The sequence below is a fragment of the Cydia pomonella genome, chromosome 21 (genome assembly GCF_033807575.1).
Source record: "Cydia pomonella isolate Wapato2018A chromosome 21, ilCydPomo1, whole genome shotgun sequence".
Lineage (NCBI taxonomy): Eukaryota > Metazoa > Arthropoda > Insecta > Lepidoptera > Tortricidae > Cydia > Cydia pomonella.
The window spans coordinates 11,385,529-11,406,665 of record NC_084723.1 but is presented as its reverse complement, the minus strand read 5'-3'; positions in this window follow the sequence as shown (position 1 = coordinate 11,406,665).

The following is a 21,137-nucleotide window of genomic DNA, read 5'->3' as shown; positions in this document are numbered from 1 at the left end:
TTTTGAATATGCACATTAAGGGGGCGTATTGAAATATTATGTTAATGTGATATTTGTAGAATCTGGTTACGCCTATTTTAAGGGACCACAGTACTGGCAGTAGACGGAACCCTGTCAAATTTGTATTTGTGTAGCAACGGTTCTATGAATTGTTTGTTTACTTTTATGTATGTCAGTCGGTCAATAACAGTTCTCATGTAAACACTGAATAAATTTCTAGTATACACTTTCTTGGTTTAACTGTGCTATAGATCTCTGCTAAATAGTGATAGGTTTTTCCCCACAACCCTCTGGGTTGGAAGGTCAGATGGCAGTCGCTTTCGAAAAGACTGGCTACGCTAATTCTTGGGATTAGTTACCAAGCGGACCCCAGGCTGCCAAAACGCCAGGACAACGCGAGAAAGATGACGATGATGATTTCTTCACCCAATAGCTTAGCTCATTTTAGATTCCTTCAATTCCCAATAGTCCTATCCTGGCAGGTGCTGCCTCTACGTGCGTCCCATGACACAGACAAGGGCAGCATCCACTCAGAAACAAATATCTGTTGTTCATCACACAAATAAATGATTTTACCGGGATTCGAAGTTTTGAACCCAGAATCAACAGGGCCACCCACTAGGCCCGACCGGTCATCAAAATATATGTTTAATTAGTCTGTTCCCTAAAACTTGCGTGTTACCTAACTTATTACGTACATGGTTAAGACATATATAAAATACTCACTCAAACTCGAACCCACGCGCCTTCAGCTTACGAGTAGGTCCGTGTCACGCCAACGGCCACGTGTCCTGCCAAAAGGTTCCTCACGTGGGTCTATAAAAACGCGTCGACTATGTTTGCTGAGACGCAGACAGATAGCTTCGACGCTATACGCAAACGCTTCGCTATAAGAAAACGGCCTCGCTTTTAAGCATGGTACGTGGGAGCAGTAATAACATCTTAAATATGATAGCTAATAAACTTGATTGTCCTTTGTTGTGGGACGTTAAAGGACAAAATCTATGTATGTTATTAAGTACTAACGTAGGCTAAGATCAACTCACACTAATTGGACCATTTGTTGGCTTTATAGAATAAAAATAAATAAAAAATAAAACAGGCTTCCCTTAAATGCGGCCTTAAATTATTTATAGAGGTAAAACATTAATAACCCACGCGATCGCCAATGTTAAGTTAGTTAGTATATCTTTTACATTATTTGTATGGAGAACCCAGGTTATTGCGGACTCTTAAAGCCCACTTAAATAACATAATTTTTTAATTGCAACAGAGTTGCATTTATTTTATTTGATCAAAAGAAGTTCTTTTTTTTTCCTAAAATATGGATCGATATTGTCCTTAGGCGGTCAATAATAGCCCCAGCCCTCGTCCGAATCGGTAAAATATAAATAGTTTGACCGATTGACCTCATTCGGCAATCGCGTCATCAGACCGGCTAGGTTGGCTATTTCCATTCACTTGGTTAAATAATTCTGGAACCATTCATTCACAGTAAAAATCTGCCAAGAACGTGTCGGACCATGCTCAGTGTAGGCTTTCGTAGTTATTATTCTGCCAGAACAGGCCAAGTGTGGGCTATTATTAAATACGTCAAACGGGGGAATTATAGACAGGTTTCAAGTTCACAGGCAAAAAAAAAACATTAATTATAGCATTAACAATCTGATTGCTGTTCGTGGACTCCAGTCCTTAGTTATGTTTTACTTTTTGCGTATCGTATAAACATATATATATATTAGTTTATTTTATTTTATTTTTTATGTGCTTGTCCCAAGTTAGGAAATGGAGTCGGGTAAGCTTAGACTCCAGGGTTTTGGTGAACTTTATCGTAGTTACATCGGGCCGTATGATGCTAAAATTGTAATGTATAGAAAGTAAATAGAGCGAGTAGAAGCTATTGCCGAGCGAGAAGTCTTGCCCGAAGCGGTGAATTTTTCAATTTTTTATCCTCCAATATAAAACTTGTACTACAAGTATCTGCTTGATAAAAATAAGTTTAGAATTTTTTTAATATACTACGTCGGTGGCAAATAAGCGGGCCACCTGATGGTAAACATTCTCTGTAGCCTATGGACGCCTGCAACTCCAGAGGTGTTACATGCGCGTTCCCGACCCTAACACTCCGCAACCTCGTTGAGCTCTGGCAACCTCACTCACCGGCAGGAACACAACACTATGAGTAGGGTCTAGTGTTATTTGGCTGCTGTTTCCTTTAAGGTCGAGGTATTACCCCAGTTCGACCCTGTTCTAGTTCTGGAATGATATCCGATGTGCTGTGCCCTACCACACAAAGCGAGATGACATTCACAATGATAAAATATACCTCTCTTTTGGACGTAGTTTAAGGACATACCCGGTTCCAAATGAGAGAGAGGTTTACACCTAATTGTCAATTCATTAATAGTTCGGTCAATTCGGCAATGAAGTATAAGTTATTGGGAGCGTGCACGACTGTCACGCAACCTAGTGTCCGCAAGTCTAGGGGAAAACGTCAATTCACTACATCTTATAAAACTACTCCAAAACTAAAAACTACTGAACGAATTTTCATACGACTTTCATCTATCAATAGAGTGATTCTTGAGGAAGGCTTAAGTATATAACGTGTTAAGGTTTTGTGTAAATTGTTTGAAATATAACGATGTTGTCGGAAAAAATCACGCTGGCTAGGAGCTTCAATCGAAAACGCTGCCTAATCCGTTTGAGCTATAACAACACATTGTATGGTGGGGTTGTTTCTCATTCATAGGTCTACAAAAAAGTCTGCGATGTTAAATGTCTATCTTTTAAGGGTAACTTACTATATCCATTCTTAACTTCTTGAAAAAGATCACGTAATATGTGGCATTTGCAAAGCTATTTACATGGATACATTATTACCAATTATCAAAATAAATACGTTAGTTATATTAAGCATTTCATACAGATTACAATGATCCCTTACACAATACAATTTAAATGAATATTTCAGGAGTAATCGTAAATCAAAGTTTCATTTCGAGCCATATAATTGTACGAAATGTTAAAGAGGCTGTCTGCAGTTAGTTCAAATTTTTACCACCTTATGCGCTGGGATCGCTTTACTTACCCCCACCATGCACTTCGCACGGTCCCATGCCATTTAAACCAATAATAGATAAAGTTACAAAGGATAAAAGAAAACCTGCTTACTTTCCTTAAGCTGCCTAAGCCTTAGAATATACAGTTAAAATCGTATTTTCTTCTTAAGAATCCAGCGAGATTAACTCTCTTAATTGGTCTTGAAGTCTGTTAGTTAAACCAATCAGGCAGTCAAATAAATACACCTTAAATTGCTAAGGACACAAAAATAACATTGAATATATTTTTCAATACACTATGGACAATGAATTAGAGACCATTTCAAGCATTAAAACTGTTACGTCACAACCATACGTACTACTCGTATGATTTGACGGGTGTAATTTGATTTGACATTTAAAACGTCTGAGGATACGTTTAGTGAAACTTATTATTATGGAAGGTAGAGGCAAGGAACAGACACTCTTTAGGCAGAATTGTTGCAAAAGTGTCCAGCTGTCAGCTATAAATAATAGTTCCAAATTTTTCCAGAGTAGCTAAGAACCTAGGCGTTATTGACGGAGTGAAGTGCGCTGTCTATGATTAGATTTTTTTCTCAAGTATTCTAGGTATTGTAGCGCCACCTATTTATGGTTTTTTGTCGGACACTTTTTGGTATATGGAGATTGTGTTCCTTGCCTCTACCTTCTATACTTATTATAAGTAGATGTCAATATAATTATGATGTGATTTGAACGATGATGAAAGACACCAGTTTATGTTTTCTATAGAAGGATTACGCAAGATATATTTACGTAATTAAATTAGTCTTGAATTCTTTAAGGTAGGCAAGAGTCAGCAGCAAGCTTGCTCGAATTTCACCTTCCTATACAAATGTAGTTTCGTTCTCATTTTTAAACCACGTGTTGGATTGTAATTTTTTTTTCATACAATGATATGAGGACATAGATACAGCTTTTAAAACAAATTAAACAGAGCAAGAAGAAGTTTTGTATGAAAAATTTAAATTCGGTAATATTTGGTATCTAGAGGTAAATTCTCCATAGACATTAACTGACATCATTAGTTGACTAATTAGTCAGTGGGAACTGTTACTCCAAATAGCGAACACATTAACTTAAGTTGCTAAGCACAAAAAAATAGACATCAATATTTTTTTCAATTTTATTCCCACGTTTATTCACTACGGGAAACTGATTTGGAGAAACAATTACCTAGCCTAATTACATCTCCATTTCCAATCATAGATCACACGTACGTAATTTTGATATGCCTCGACCCAATTCTCCTTTTTAGGGTTCCGTAGTCACTAGGTGTTCACAATCGTTTATTGGTTGTACTAAGTTTCAAAGTCTCTATAGTCTTAATGTATTTCAAAGTGAGCGTTCAACTTAGCCAATTTGAAGTCAGACCCCTAACTTATAAACTAAGAAACACGTCCGACAGGTCAAAGTACTCGACCCCTAAGGACCCCTAAAGCCTTCGATAAGTGGACTATAATCCTTAAATGCAACAACCCAGACATATTTAGGGGTCATTTACCCCTTTTTACGTACTTAGTGCCATTGATATGCATTGAATAGAATACATAGAACTTTATATTGAATTCTTTGTAGAACGCAATGATATTATATCTTCTTCAACCTAGCGTTTTCCCGGCCTAGCGCCAGGGTCCGCTTTATTCCTACTCAATCTTCTCCACTTTGCCCGGTCTTTGGGATCCACAGATGTGAAATTATTCTCTTCTATGTTCATTATCACGATGTCCAGCCAGCACTTCTTTATATAATCAAAATACTACATATACCAAAATAGTTATAAATATATAAAAAATGGAGGTTTTATAAAATTACTATTTTGGGCCTTATTGAACACTAGCAGGGTATTAAAGCCTGCAAAAATTATACATTTAACAGTAATAATAGATTTTAATTGTTTTTACTTTAGAGTTATACAAATGACAATATTTGGTAGCTTCACAGGAAGACATTTTTTATTAGTGAAAATAATTCGCTTTGGGCCTTACTATCATTAATTTCAGTGATTGTACACTTTTGTTTGTGTTTGTCATTCATTCACCGTTACTTCTGTTTTACTCATTTATGCATATTAAAACACAGATTATAGCAAGAAAATTGATATAATCAAACTTTGTTTTAGTAAAAATAAAACATTAAGAGCAGTCACACTCTCGCTTTCCGACTGTATGAATGCTACTGACAAAATAGCGGCGCGTGCGAAGACAATCGTTGTTGCCAGTTCGTTATATCTGCAATTTATATGTGTGCGTGATGTGTAGAACAAATCACACTAGTGAAACTGCTATTTTTGAATGTTGGGCCTTATTACCCGCCGGGCCTTACAGGCCTCATCTACCTTATAATATTTTTATCCAGGAAACACCCCAATTTGGAGTACATAAAATAAAAATCAATGGCGCACCGTACGCTGGACTTAGCAAATAAATTGCGCCGCCTGAAAAAGGCCGGTAATGGGAACGAAACGAAATTCGTGCAGCGTAGCACATTACGGGCTGCAGGCGCGTGATATAGTGACTTCTAGGACACAAATATTAAACAGTACTTATGCAATTTAAATATTTAAAGTGTCAGGTTCGTTTTTCGAAGTACTGAGAGCTTGGTTTTTAAAACCACCGTATAATCAAAGGGTATATAATTTAGGCTTTAATAGAGTGTCTATAAAATATTCATAGGTTTTATAAAAAAATTATCACTTTTATTTTTCAAAGTCAAATCACAATCAAAATATATTTTTTGCTAGAATATGATAACAAGGCAAGATCTTCTAAGTTCACGTCTGAAAATATCGATACGAAAAAAGTGCCAAAAATATGTATACAAGACATTATTGAGCATATATTAAGGTAGTGTATACATATTTTTGGTACATTTTTCGTATCGATATTTTCAGACGTGACTGTACATGCATATTCAGCCTGCATTTAGGGGTGTAAAATTATTTACACTTCGATTATTATTCATATAAAATTATTCAGCAAGCAACGTCCCAGAAATATTATGATCTGGTAGTGAAGATTAAATTGAAAAAAAAATCTTTAAGAATTGTTTTATAGGACTAAAACTACGTATACGTAGTTTAAGTTTGCAGTTATATCAAAAATACACACTGTGTATATATGAGTCGCTCAACTTCAAATTCAAATAAATACACCTCTCAGATTTTGGGATTTTGATATTAAGAAAAGGTATGGTAGATATTTCCTTAGAGTAGAGTGGATTTATCCGAGTTTGAAGTGAAGCGGCTCATACCGTCGCTCAGACAACGGACATGATTAAAATCGGGAAACATCCATTTTGCGATGTTGTCGATTCTCTGCGTGTAACTCAGCAGACTGACAGTTGAAATCAGCTTCTTTCTGATTTGAGCTGCCGGATTAACCGGAGCTCTGTTTTTAACTCCTTCTACTTGTAATATTAGTTTTTACTTGTTGAGCAATACAATTTTTGACAGTCGCGACACGTGAGACATCTAGTGTCAAGTAGCGGTACTGATAATTCCGCTATTCGATGCTAGATGTCAATTACGAAAATAATAAGCGTTTTGGTACCAAAACTGATGTATGGAGTAAGCTCTGTATGTTGCTTATTTCTCTATGCCAATACCTACTATCGGCCCGATTCGAAGATTGAGATACGATAACGATAAGTTCTGGTTTAGATAAGTTCTCATTTAGATATCGTTTGTATGTCGTATAACTTGACAGAAGGAGCTCGATTCGGGCAAGCAATGTCACTTTGACGTTAGAAATATCGTAGATAGATCTTATTGGGATCACAGCGGAATCCAAATAAAGGTCAATTTTGTTATGACGTTTAGTTATCAATCGTTTCAAGATCTTTCCAAGATCTTAAACGTGTCTTAATCATTCTTCGAATCGGGCCGTCTGTGTACTGTGCCACATCAGTACTTAGCAGTGCATTGCACAGTAAAACACGTACTGTAATTTTATTCTTAAAGATTTCGTGCGAAGATTTCACGTCCCTGTTACCTTAAATACTTGAACCTAGCTTTTTCTTATCGTATTCCAATCTTTTTTTATTTTCTCTGTGAGCCAGATTGATGAGCTTCCAGTGAATTTCGCGAGGATTTCGTTCTGAATGTCTAAAAAAGATAAGAAAGGATCTGTTTTATGAGAGGTATTTAATTTTTTGTAATGTTGTCAGTAATTATTTTTATTTTCGGTGGCCTATTTCAAAACATTTTAGACATAAATAGATTGATTCTCAAAAGTATAAGTAAGCCGAGTTTCATAAAATAAAAAATTGATCTATGAAAACAGTGTGAATGAGGTATGTGAGGTATGCGTGTGGCTTGGCGCTATCTTAAAGAATAATTATTCAATCAATCAATCAAATAATTTATTTGCCAGAATACAGTTTTTGATTAGTTGGTAATAAGTTTTTTGTGAACAGTATACGGCCCACATACAGGCATGCAAATATTTAATTACAAATTTAAATAAATTAAATCAAAATACATTAAATAAAAAAAATAAAAAAAAATAAAAAAGCCATTTATTCCTTAATATCGTTGCAATATACAAATGTGAATTATTCAAAAATACATTAAATAAGAATAAGTAATGTCAAATAATAAATAATAATAAACATTAACATTAAACAATACAAATTACAAAATAGTCCCATTACATTCAATAAAATCCTTAACACTATAATAACATTTGTCCAATAACCAATTGGTCAGTGTACTCCTGAAGAGAGGTCCCTGTAGTGACCTTATTTCTTCGGGTATGCGGTTATAAATTTCGATGCACATGTTAAAAGAATGTCGTCTGTAAAAAAAAAATCCGAGCGGTTTAACTAGTCCATTTAGTACTCTCACTCTTGTCCTTATTTCCATTAGACAAATACACTTACTTCGCGTATATAGAGGCATGGCATTAAATTCTGAATAGTGATATTATTTTGTGCATCTTTAAACAGTTTTCTTGCCAAATTTTTGTTTATTAGATAGGTCGGGATGGATGATGGGGCTGGTTGTTCCGTTGTTTCAAATTCTTTGTCAAACATTTTAATCTCGGTTCACACACACTAAAATAGTACTTTGCAGTTCGTTGAAATATGTGATTATTTGTCGTGTAATATCAACAGTTAATTAAAAAAATATATATATAATATGTTTTTTCCGTGGGGTTAGTTGTGCCATCGTTTTTGACGCTCCTGCAACCGTCATAATGCGGCTTCCAATCAATTTGACAAGAACGTTAGTTTTAGCCAAATAGCAAAGATTATTATGTAAAAAAATGAACAACCGTTCTACAAAAAAAAACACAACGCTTATAACGCTGATTATACTTAGAATGAGATTATTGTATTCTCATCTGTACAATATTACACCTACTTGCAAAGTTTCAAAACAATGCGGCTATTAAGCTTCTGTATTAGAAGCCGATTGAGTATTTAAGAGAGCGATGTTGTTTGACAGATGACGTAGCAGTTCACAATTGGTTGACAGCTACCGCCATATTTCCAATACCAGTTTTATTCTAGTTTTGCCCCCCACCACCAGCGACCGTGGCCTGCGGAGTGCTTCATTGGCGTTCTGTTGGTCGGAACTTTCGGTTCACTGCAAAAAGTTCTTAGAAATTAAGGTTAAAATCGATTATGATAAATATATTATTATGTTATTACATTTTCGGTTTTTTTTTTGTTCAGTTCAGGATAGGGTCTTGGACGCATTCTATCCAAAATGGTAAGAAAATTCCAATGACAGGGTCGAGTGGAGAAAACGAGGTGAGGCCTTTGCCCAGCAGTGGGACACTAAAGTAAAAAAAAACATTTTATAAGGAAAAATTCACCGCGTAGGGCAAAACTCGTTCTACCAAATGGACTACCAGGGCGTATCAGAAATTTGCGAATTTTACCCTTTTGTTTTACACGCCTTAGGGGAAATATTTGCTTTGTAGTATCGCTCGCAGAGGTATGTGCTTGATAAATAATAGTTATACTTCGCGCCTCGTCCTCGAGATTAGTAACTGAAGATATATATATACATGTAGTTACGCCGGTAGGTGTCACCACTCTGCAGTTACTAATCTCTTCGGACGAGGCGCTTCGTATAATTATGATAGAACTTCACTTAAGGTAAGTTCGTTTAATCATTAATTCTATTACATTGTTTGTTACAAATGAAAACATACTCGAAAAAATAACCTCGTCCTTTTGTGTAACCGTAAAAACAAACTGTAATAAATCACTTTAACTACCGATTAAAGTTACCGTTGATCGACATTAGGTCGATAAGGGTGATTCCATTTTAATTCCGTCTGAAATTACTTCCTTTATTGACTGTTTGTTTTCAAAGTGGGTCACGATATTTGTAAAGCCTATGGTCTAAGATACTTTATAAGGAATATCTACAGTCATTAGAATTCTGATTCACATTTTTTTTGTTTTCAAGGGACTTTCTTACACAAATTGACCTAGTCCCACGGTAAACCAAGAAGGCTTGTGTTGTGGGTACTCAGACAACTATATATATAATATACAAATAAATAAAATAAATAAATAAATATTATAGGACATTATTACACAAATTGAAGTTCCACAGTAAGCTCAATAAGGCTTGTGTTGAGGGTACTTAGACGACGATATATGTAATATAATTATAAATACCTACTTAAATACATAGAAAACATCCATGACTCAGGAACAAATATCTGTGCTCATCATACAAATAAATTCCCTTACCGGGTTTCGAACCCAGGACCATCGGCTTCATAAGCAGGGTCACTAGGTCACTACCCACTAGGCCAGACCAGTCGTTGACATTGACACATTGCAACTTTTTTTAACTTTTTTTGTTAGTTAAGGGTATATTATATCAAATGAAAGCCTATTTTATATATACTTAATCTAACTGTAATAGGTTACTTTATTTAAAAAGTTGGTCCAGTCCATGGTTGCCTAAGTTAACCGATTTTGATGTAAAATCTAGGTAACCATGGACTGGATCGACTTTTTACTAAGGCAATCTATTACAGTTAGATTATAAAAAAAATAAGCTTTCATTTGATATAATATATGATTAAATAAAAAAAATACATTTATTTCTTATAAAACGTATCTCCAACTATTAAGAACAGTTAACTGTGTGTGTGTGTGTAAGTAGTTGATAAGAAAATAAAGAGGCTTTTTATTATTATTATTTATAACTGTATGTGCAAATAATTGTTGAAGACTCTCTGTCATCAAACATGCATGTTAGACCTTGTTATGAAAAAAAAAACACAGGTAGCAGAAGCAGGAAGTAAACCACTTAAAAAAATACCACCCCTATAATGGAACAGGCACCAGTAATGGGATGGTATAGACAAATTCTGTAAAACAAGTATTTAACATCAGTTTTTAAACGCTGACAACATTTTACCATAAACAAGAGCCAAAGAGGTACTTAAGTTTAATTTTGTCATTGATTATTTTTTAGTTTGAAAATTAATGACGCCATATATCCCATGACTGGAGCAAAAAAACATAGTTTGAATGGGTGAATAATATTGGAACCAATTGCAGTAGTTTTCATTAAATACATAGAAAACATGGAGGACGAATTGCGGACGAAAGCGGTAGAAATTATACAGATGTCGGTGAAACGTGGAATATCAAAAATAGTCCAATTTCTCTCTTAACCCTTTCTGTACGGGGACTTGGAACGCCTAGCACCGCCTCAATACGGGCATGTTTTTGCGAGAGTCGGCGGTTAGACATATTTTCACTTACGTGTATTTTCTGAAATATAACAGCTATGCGGTTGAAATTTTGTACACACATTAAAAACATTATGAACTTTTGATAACTACTCACTTATTGCACTTATAATCACTAGTACTTTATATTTCACGCGTAATATCTTTCACTAAAAAAAGTATAAATGTAAGTAACTACAAGCGATTTTAACTATTGTTAGTTTTGTAAATACTAGTTTATGATATTTTGAATAGAACAAGGCCTTGAAATGATAATAATTATTAACAAAATGCAAAAATATCAACCGTTTTAACGCAACATAAAAACACGACTGCCATTTGAATAAAATAGTGATGTGCACCTATCGATACAGTTGTCGATATTTATCTGTACTGCTCAAGGGTAAAAATAAAAAAGTGTAGCAGAGATCATTACTATTTTAATCTTAATAACATATTATTATAATTTATTACCATACACTGTAATATAATCCGTTTTTATAACTTTTTTTTATAATTATTCTATAAATCACGAAATTTACAACTATAACACTTGCAACTAGCCTAACTACTAAAACTCGATGAAATATAAAACAACACTATTTGCCGCCATATTGAGTTACTTTTTCTGCACTCGTGGAGTACGGGTGTCAACCCCGGTTGACAGAAAAAATGCGGGATTTTTAAATAAATATTTGTTTTAACGCCATCTACCAGAATGTTTTGCCATTTTTTTCTTTGAATCTATACTAATGCTACTACTAAATATCATCGTTATTACCAACATATAAGGTCTAAGTTGGATAAAAAAAAAATTCAAACTTCGTCCTTGTTTCGATCAACTATAGTTGACACCCGTACTACAGTGATGATGCCTAATTGGCAACTCTGGTTGTCACCCGTACAGAAAGGGTTAAATAAACCATGATTGGTGCCGTTAAAATATATTATGCTGATGCGATCGACATCAAAATCAAAGTGATTTGTTAAGATTTAGTTAGTGGAAAACGTTTCCTCCCGAAATGGAATTTCATAGAAAAAATAACGTTATTTCGCTAGGATCGCAAAGCTATTCTTCGCTCTTAAGCAATGCCCAACCTATTGTAAGCCATAGTTTCATCCAATATTTCATAATTTAATTCAAACTAGGCATAGAATTGTTAAAACACGGTCGCTTTTAATTTAGATAAGGCATGATAAGAACTTATAGGGTCCGACACAAAGGTTTAGAGTAATCTGATTGTTAATCTTTACTGTGTGTTTCACCCTATTTTGGTGATTACCTGCCCAGTTTTAGGGAAATTATTTGACATAGTAAATTATTTTACTGACAAAGAAGGGGATGAAAATTCCAGTGTTCGTCTTGCCTTGGTATTCTTCTTATACGATCTGAGCCTTTTTTATTCAAGATAATAAATTTTGACACATTGTTCGAATCGGGCCGATTGGCGTTTCGTTCGCTACGGAGCCTAAGCGATTGGCATCTTCCCTATGCAGTCTGGGCGGCAAAAACCGACTGGTTCACGTAAGTTTGCATGTATGGAATGAACGAAACTTTCATTGCGTGAGTGACACCTGTATCTGTGTACAGTCAAAGCCATTATTTTATTGGTTAATGTGATACACATACATAGATATCCTACCTACTTTTCTTTTACTTTTCTTTCTTTTTTTTTACCTACTTTTTCGACTAACTTCTCTATTTCCGCTACCCAAAGGTTGTCTGGAAGAGATCGCTTTTTAGCGATAAGACCGCCTGTTTGCCTCTAAATTTAATCAATGGTTTATTTTTCTTGTATATTTTTACTGAGGTGTGCCAATAAAGAGTATTCTATCTATCTATATTTTCATTCACTCATTCATTCGTGTCAGCTCTTGTAAATCGACTTGTACTTATAGTGTGTTTCTTTATCCGCGTTTTAAGTATATTTGGTTAACAGTCCGCCGGACGATATCGGCCTGTCAATTAGAACAAAAAGTTGACCATTCCGAACAAGTGACAGGCCAATATCGTCAAGCGGACTGTTAATCAGTGGGCCCCTTAAGTCAGGCGTGAAATCGAACATAATGACAAATCAAGTCTACGTCCTAAAGATATGGCAAAACAAACACAATCTAGAATAAGTAGGTACAATTTTCATATGTAAATAAAAAAGTCATTGCTATTTTACGAGGCATTCGAAAAAGTTAATTGGCACAAAATAAATATTATCCGAGTGAAATTCATAGGAACATTTTCTTATGGTTATTTGGTTTAGACCCTCATTTTTAAAAGCCGTCAGAAAAAGTTAATGTAAATATATCAAAATAAAACTCTATTTGCATTTGACCTGGTATTTTTATAAAAATTACTACGTTTTTTTTGGGTGAATTCAGAGTTTACGCAGCGCAGATAGTATTTTTATTTCAGTCAAGGAAAATTAAGTTGAAAATATAAAACTGAGTATAAGGCCAACGTGGGTAAGACCGGCATATAAAATGTATTGTAGGGAAGATCGCCATAGGGTAAAAGCTCTCGTATTTGTGTAGACACAGAAAGGAAGAGCCTCACTCCTTCTGCTCATACGAATAGAGTATGTCTATAAATGCAAGAATTTAGACGAAAGGGGAAGGCCGCATCTCCATACGAACGTAGTCCCCATTTTCCTCTCTGGATATTGACATTGTGGAAGATATTTTTACATAATTTGACATATACTAACCATAGCTATACCCCTACGTTTTACTCTATTTGATAATTGTAAAAATGAGGAGCAAAAAACAGATTTCATACACATTTTTAACTGCTCTTGTCTCTAATAATAATTAAAAATTCGATAAAAATCAAACGTTGGGGCATAGCTATAGTTGATATATATGGAGAAGAGGCCGTGAGGCTCTTAAGACTAAATTGGAGGACCCGTGCAAAATCACCTTTTCATACAACCGTAGTCCTCATTTTCCTCTCTGGATATTCATAGCTATGGTTAATAATTATACATCAAAACATGTAAAAAAAATCATAGTGTCAATATTCAGAGAGGAAAATGGGGACTATGTTCGTATGGAGAAGCGGCCGTGGCCTATCCTCTTAAAAGCGACTAATGAGCTTGTAGACGGTATTTCTTATAGACGGTCTTCCCTACGACCTTACCTATATTACAAACCAACTGGCTTTGGTTCTCTTTTGTTTTTATTACAAATTAAATTAGTTTAAGTAGTGTATCATGTTAAGACTCTCTCGATATGGCTACCAGAATCTTTTAGTTGATAGATACCTGGATAAGTCTTTTCAAGAGTGCATAATTATATTTAAGAAAGAAGATGACACTAGTTGCCATCGTGTCCCAATTGACCTAGGCTTCAAATAGCCGCAAATTATAGTGCTCGCTCAATTCTCACTATTTATTTCGTATATGAAATCTTATTCAGTTCTTTTTTCTAATATTCCTCAAAAACCCGCATTATTGACTTTGGCGAGAAGATTGCTAGGCTCAAATGGGACTGGGCCGGTCACGTCTGCCGCATGCATCCAGACAGGGTGGGCTAGTGTAGCAACCAAATGGATGCCAGAAGATGGGCGCGGATGCGGCAGGCCCAGACGGACATGGCGGGACGACCTAGACACCTTCCTCAACAACTGGCCGCGTAGCCAAAGCTACAACGCGAAAAAGTCGCAGGCAATTCTCATCGGGAGTCCTCACTTCATCGCTAAGTTATCTGAAGTGACAATGCCTGAAATTCTCTTCAATGGAACACACATTCCTTTCTCACCCACCGTAAGAAATTTAGGCATTGTCATAGATCGGACTCTTTCCTGGGCACCCCATGTGACTGAAATATGCCCATACCTCTCTTTTGGACGTAGTTTAAGGACGTACCCGGCTCCAAAACGTATAGAAAACACCCATGACTCAGGAAGTACCCATAGTACAAGCTTTGCTTAATTTGGGGCTAGGTTGATTTGTGTAAAAATGTCCCCTCATATTTATTTACTTATTTAATGGCAACATCATTGGGGATTAAAATATAAGCCACTCAACATACCTAGACTACCTAGGATTTCACACCAGTGAAATGACCCGTAGCCGCCTAAAAAAGCATCTATCATTAAAGGTTTTATACCCAACAATAGCCCGCTTGACGACACAATCTATTCACCACAATTAAAAGTAACAACTTAAGGTATAATCCAAGAGAAAGTGTACTTTATCTCGTTCGCTTGAAGGTTCTAATTTATGATTTCTGATAGTGGCGTTTAAGTTATTATAGGTTTGGAATGATACTATAACCTACCGTGATTGATCACTTGTACTGAGGTTGAGTAGGATATGGTATATGAACTATTTTGTATTTGACTAAAGGATTATAGAAGAACACTGATTTAAACTTTCACGATATTTACACATTATCTCTAGTGTGCAAAATGTTTAAGTGAATAAACAAGGCCAAATGTAGGTAGTTCGAAAAACTCGCGTGGCTAGAATATGTTGGTGTCAACTTTAGCCAGTCTTCTCCGAGACCACGGGGACAACGCCGTCCTTGAAACATTGGAGGTAAATTTTAAATCTTAATACGCTATTAAGTCCAGTTTCTATGAGTTACCTAATAATATAGGAGAGTTGTAATTTACAAAGGATCAGCAAATACTCGTGTTACTCCAGAGTTGCCCATAGTCTGCTGCAGTAATGCTGACACTGTATTACTGCAAGAAACTTCAAAAAAGGTAATCAGACATTTATATTAAATTGGAGGTTGGTTGGACTATAGCAAAGGGGGCTGTTTTTTTTGACAAAGTGGTGTCATTATGACACTATTTTTAAATGATTGTAATGTGTAGATAACGTCACAATGAGCATGTTTTATTAGAAAAACTTCTCTCTAAAATTAAAAATAGCAGAGTTAGACGCCTCCAAAGATTGGTGTGTTTAAAGGGAGCTAGGACTTGTAAGATTTTATGAAAGTGGTGTCATTATAGGTAGTACTGTTTTTAATGATTGTTAAGTGTACAACACGTCAAAATAAGAACCTTTTATTAGAAAAACATAATATTGGTTCAAAATTCGAATAGTAGCACCCCACTATCCACGTGGTCTTGTCTGTCCTACCCCTTGAGTGTATATAAAAAACCGGAGGCGCGGAGGGAGAGCAGCCCTCGCTCGCTGTGACAAAGCGCGGAAGCTAAGGCGGAGTCTATCACTAGAGCAGCTGTTGTACCCCAAACGCATTAGTTCCGTGTCGCATTATTTCCCATTTTACTTTTTACCCATGACTTTGTTTTCATAGCACTCATTTTACTACACGTGTAAGTCGTAGTCGCTTTTTGTCCCAAAAAGATTATCATGATAGTCACACTAAGTCGATAAATAGGTAGGTTAGGTTCCTTAGGTAGCTTCAGATACCCGAAGGGCATATCGCCCAGAAATAGGAGCGCCGCGTAACGGGGCTCCGTCTAGTTAGGTGGTTTTCATCAAAATCTTGTAAATTATTCTAAGTGTTTTCAAGCCTCTATGTTTTTCTCAATTTCTCAAATAAAAAAATTAAGTCCCAGAAAAGACCCTCTTTGGTATAGTTTGACCTGGAGGTTTTCTGCTGTACTGCAGTCGGCAGCATTACTGCAGCAGTATTGAAGCGCGACATTACATGTCAAAATTGATGTTGCTGCAGGGATTTTTGATATTTGCGGCAAAAATACATTCGGCAGTCGTCGTCCGCAATATTGTAGCGGTAATGCTGATGTAACCTGTGCAGATGTTATGCGGCTTGTCAGCCCAAGTACCCTGTTATAGTTAACAGCAGTCACTACCGCGGTTAAATAAAAACCAATGACTTCGATATATCGTCAACACGAGACAGCCGCGTCACGCTTTAAAAAAAAATGATTGTGTCAGTTAAATACACTTTGGAGAAATAAGGGTCACTTTCTACAATATATTATTTATGATTTAATAATATAAACTTTATTTCAGAATTATTCCATATGTGTTAGTAACATTTAAAACTTCTTTCTTGGATCCGACCTCCCGAAGACCGGCAACTGGTTTGCGACTCGGGGTTTCGATATGTACGCCACATAATATATGCTCTTGTGGCACGGACGTGGACCGACTGGGACACCATGGATTATCTTGTCAAAAAGGCCAGGTCGTTTTTCAAGACATGCATCGCTTAATGACTTAATCTGTCGGTCTCTTGCTACTATCAATGTGCCTGCTCTTCTTGAGCCGACTGGCATTATCAGGGATGATGGCAAGAGACCTGATGGGCTGTCCTTAGTTCATTGGAGCTTGGAGCGCCGAAATTTTGAAACGTATTAAATATAAGATACCATTACCATTTTGCACCATTTGGCGTTGAAAATTTAGGTCCACGGGGTCCAAGCGCGCACAAGTTTTTTTGGAGAAATCGTGAAATGTCTGGTTGACGTAACTGGTGAACGAATAGCTGGCGGCTTCCTCGCACCAGGGCTCGGAACCGGTTTATTTTTAAATCCTGAAATAGCCCAATATTTTTAAGTATTTTGTACTCTTTACGTAGGACTGGATCATGTATTTAGGTAACAACTTCGCATTATTAGATAGTCCCATTAAAAATTAAATAATAAACCAAAGAACGAAAAAGAACGTAGTAATACCGGTATTTTTTGTATGAAGAAAAAACCGGTTCCGAGCCTTGCCTCGCACAATGTATCAGTATTGATATCGATAATTATAACGAGGAAATGCCGCCAGTATCCTTGGTACAATGCCTCAATGGCCTATTTTAGATTTAAGCTAGTTATAGTAATACTCTCTGTATATCCATTATGTATATTGTTATTGTAAATAAAGGTTATTCATTTTAAACTTTAAATCTATATTATGTTCAGAAAACCGGTAAGTCTCTTAGTGTAATGGGTGCTAAAATATATAATAAAATACCTGAGTCGATCAAAGCCGTTACGATACATTGTGCCTTTGTTCGCAAGCTCAAATTTTACTGCACAAACATGGACTACTAATCGGTAAATGAGTTCCTGGAGGATTAATATAAATAAATAAATGAATGGATTTGTAAATAGTAGGTAGTGATATCTTATTCTCAAGTACAAAGCCTGCACCTAACAAAAGTCTCTTTTTGACCCAGTGGTTGACTGGTAGAGAATGCCTTAAGGCATTAAGTCCACCATTTGTACACATTTGATGTGCAATAAAGTATAAATAAATAAATAATATGTCCAAGTATTACTCAAAGCCGATAACTGGTAGGAAGTGGCACAGGATCGGGACAGGTGGCGTTCTCTCGTTTTGGAGGCCAAGACCCTCTTTGGATCACTGCGCCACAATAGTTAGTTAGTTAGTCCAAGTATTTTATCAAACATTTGCACTAATGTAACTATTGTAACTATTTTTATTATAATTATAAGTCGTTTGTGGAATTGTAATTTGAAATGTATCTTTTGTTATTGTTTTTAATTTCTTAGTGTAGTTGAATTATAAATTTGTTGACATTATTATTTTATAGTTATATGTATTTTAACAAAATACCACTAAAATTTATATATATATGTGTTAGCGGCACCAATCATGGAACATTAAAGAAAAAATTTGGATTGTTTTTGATATTTCACCAACACCTGTAAAATTTCTACCGCTTTACGCTATAAAAGATGAATGTCCAATTCGTCCTTTATGTTTTCTATGTATTTAATGAAAGCTACTGCAATTGGTTTAAATATTAATAACCAATTAAAACTGTGGTTTTTGCTCCAGTCATGCAATATATGGCGCCATTTATAACATAACAAATATCAATGATAAATTAAACTTGAGCAGCACTTTGGCTCTTGTTTATGGTAAAATGTTGCCATTGATTATAAACTGATGGTAAATACTTGTTTTACAGGATTTGTCTATACCAGTCCATTACTGGTGCCTGTTCCATTATAGGGTTGTTTACTATATCTATCTATTACTGGAAAGATGCAATACAAACACATGAACATAAATATAAATTAATCAAGAAAGTAGGTACCTATTTACATAAAATCTAGGTGGATAACATGTGCATCCCTGAGTCTAATAGTAATGGAAGGCGCCATCATCCTATCCTGCCACTATTTGACACCACTGAACTAACACGATTCTTAGTGCCCGTAAGGCCCGCCCTTAGATACATGTCAGTGGATGTGACATAATTTACCCTTTATTTTCCATCGCGAAGTTTTTTGTAACATAATACTTAAGTAACAAACAACAAAAATCCTTTTAGTTACGTCACTAGACGAAGTCACGACACCAACAATAAGGTCAGTAGGTAAAGACTTTTTATTTTCGATATTAATTTCAGTAATGGCCACATGTCACGTGTGAAATGATTTGGATGAAACCTAAAATGAGAAAAATACTTTTATAAAAAAATACTACACAGATTAAACAAGAAAATAGATATGGCAAAGCATGCGATGTTACCTCCTGCGCATAGCTAAAATTCGAAGAACAATGATCATTTATTATTTTTGATAGTCATTATCATTATGAAAATGAAAATAAAAATAAAAATAATTTATTTGATTGTTTCAACAAACACACAACAATCTTTAAATTAACATTTGACTTTAGACTTTTAGTAATTTGTTGTCCCAAAGAGGATACCACTCAGTATGTGTCGGAACACATTGTGCTACGGCGCTGATTTTCAGTGGACCACTAAACTTAAAACCTAAATATTAAAATAGAAATAAAATACGTTACAACTAAAGAATAGTAAAAACAATACGGACCATGTCTTATAAATAATAACCAGCAAGAACAGAATAAGAATTATTAAAAAACAGAATGTGAAAAAGAAATTACAAGAGAGAATGGGGAATTTAATTATGAAACTTAAACTTTAAACCGTAATAGATACAGGCGACTAGGAGTGAGAAGTTTGATGTGTGAGAAGATGAAGTTTTAATTTGCTCTTGAATGAAAAAAGTGAAGCAGCGTTTCTTATTGGCGGGGGAATGTTATTCCAGCATCGCGTGGCAGCATACCGGAAGCTGCTACGAAAGCTAGCCGAACTGTGTCGCGGGCAAAGAAGGCGCGAGGCTTGTCTTTCGTGCATTTGAAGAAACGTAAGCTTGTTGAAGAGATAGGAGGGTTTTTTGCTATTAATAATTCCAAATAATAAGGAAGCAAAATGAAGCGTTCTTCGTGCGTCCATTTTAAGTAATGCACTATTGTTTAAGAATGGTGTAATCATCTGCCATCGCCAAGACGAGCAAAGCGAAGAGCAAGGGCACTACCTACCTTTTCTCGAAGCGCTTCGTCGTTTTTTTTAACCCTCATAACTTGGGTTTGGATTATACCAGATAAATGTCAATATTTTGACTGGGCCATATATTTTGACTAAAGTGTAGAGTTTGTGAATTTGGGGCTTGTAGAGTTGTAAGCTTGGCTCTACAAGAGATCTGATAACTTTTCGATAGTGCGAGCCTTATAGTTTCGTCTTGGCAACATTTTACATGAAAATGTTTTTAATGGGATTTATTTAACAATATCTCATAATAGGTCAATCTTCCTACATTACCAAAACATGTTATCTCGTATGAGCTCTTACACATATTTGAACCTTAATACTTTCACGTACAGTTGCTTTATAACGACATTGTTGATTTGCCAAGGGCCTAACAAGTTGACCGCTCGTATAAAAGTAACAATGGCTTTTGTTAAACAGATTAAGGTCTTAGGCGTAAAAATCATTTCAGTTAATTCATACGTTTTTCTTATTTGAGCCTAAAGTACTGAAAAAATGTATCCCGCCACCATACAAATTAGGTTTATATTCAAATAACTTAATGATATCTACTGGAAATTTTACAGTTAGGTAAAACGATGCACTCTAATATAGACTGGATAAGCGACACTAAAGTCGTCGAAAAATCTGTCGATTCCAACGATGTATATAACTCAATATCTCTGAAAATGTCGCTTATCCCATTTCTCCTTTCCAGCGTCGATATTGATGTAACATATCTCTTTTATTCTCAGATCTGTGTACTCATAATGGACAAATAACCTTAACTTTGATGCCTCAATGACACTTTAATAAAAGCAATGTCACGTCTAACAAGATCAGGTCAGCTGGAAATATTGTCCACACGTCTGCTAAATTTGTTACTTCTAACCAAAGAGTTATTAAAGAGGTATAAATAAAGAGGTAGAAAGAAACCGTATATCAAATCTAACAGTTAAGGTAGATGCTATACGACTTCGTACATTACTAATGAGCAGAACAGGACCAGTTAGTCTTGAGGAGTTCATGATCACTGGCCGCATGGCATGAAATCATAGCCCATCCCTATCCCGTACGACCACGCGTTGGG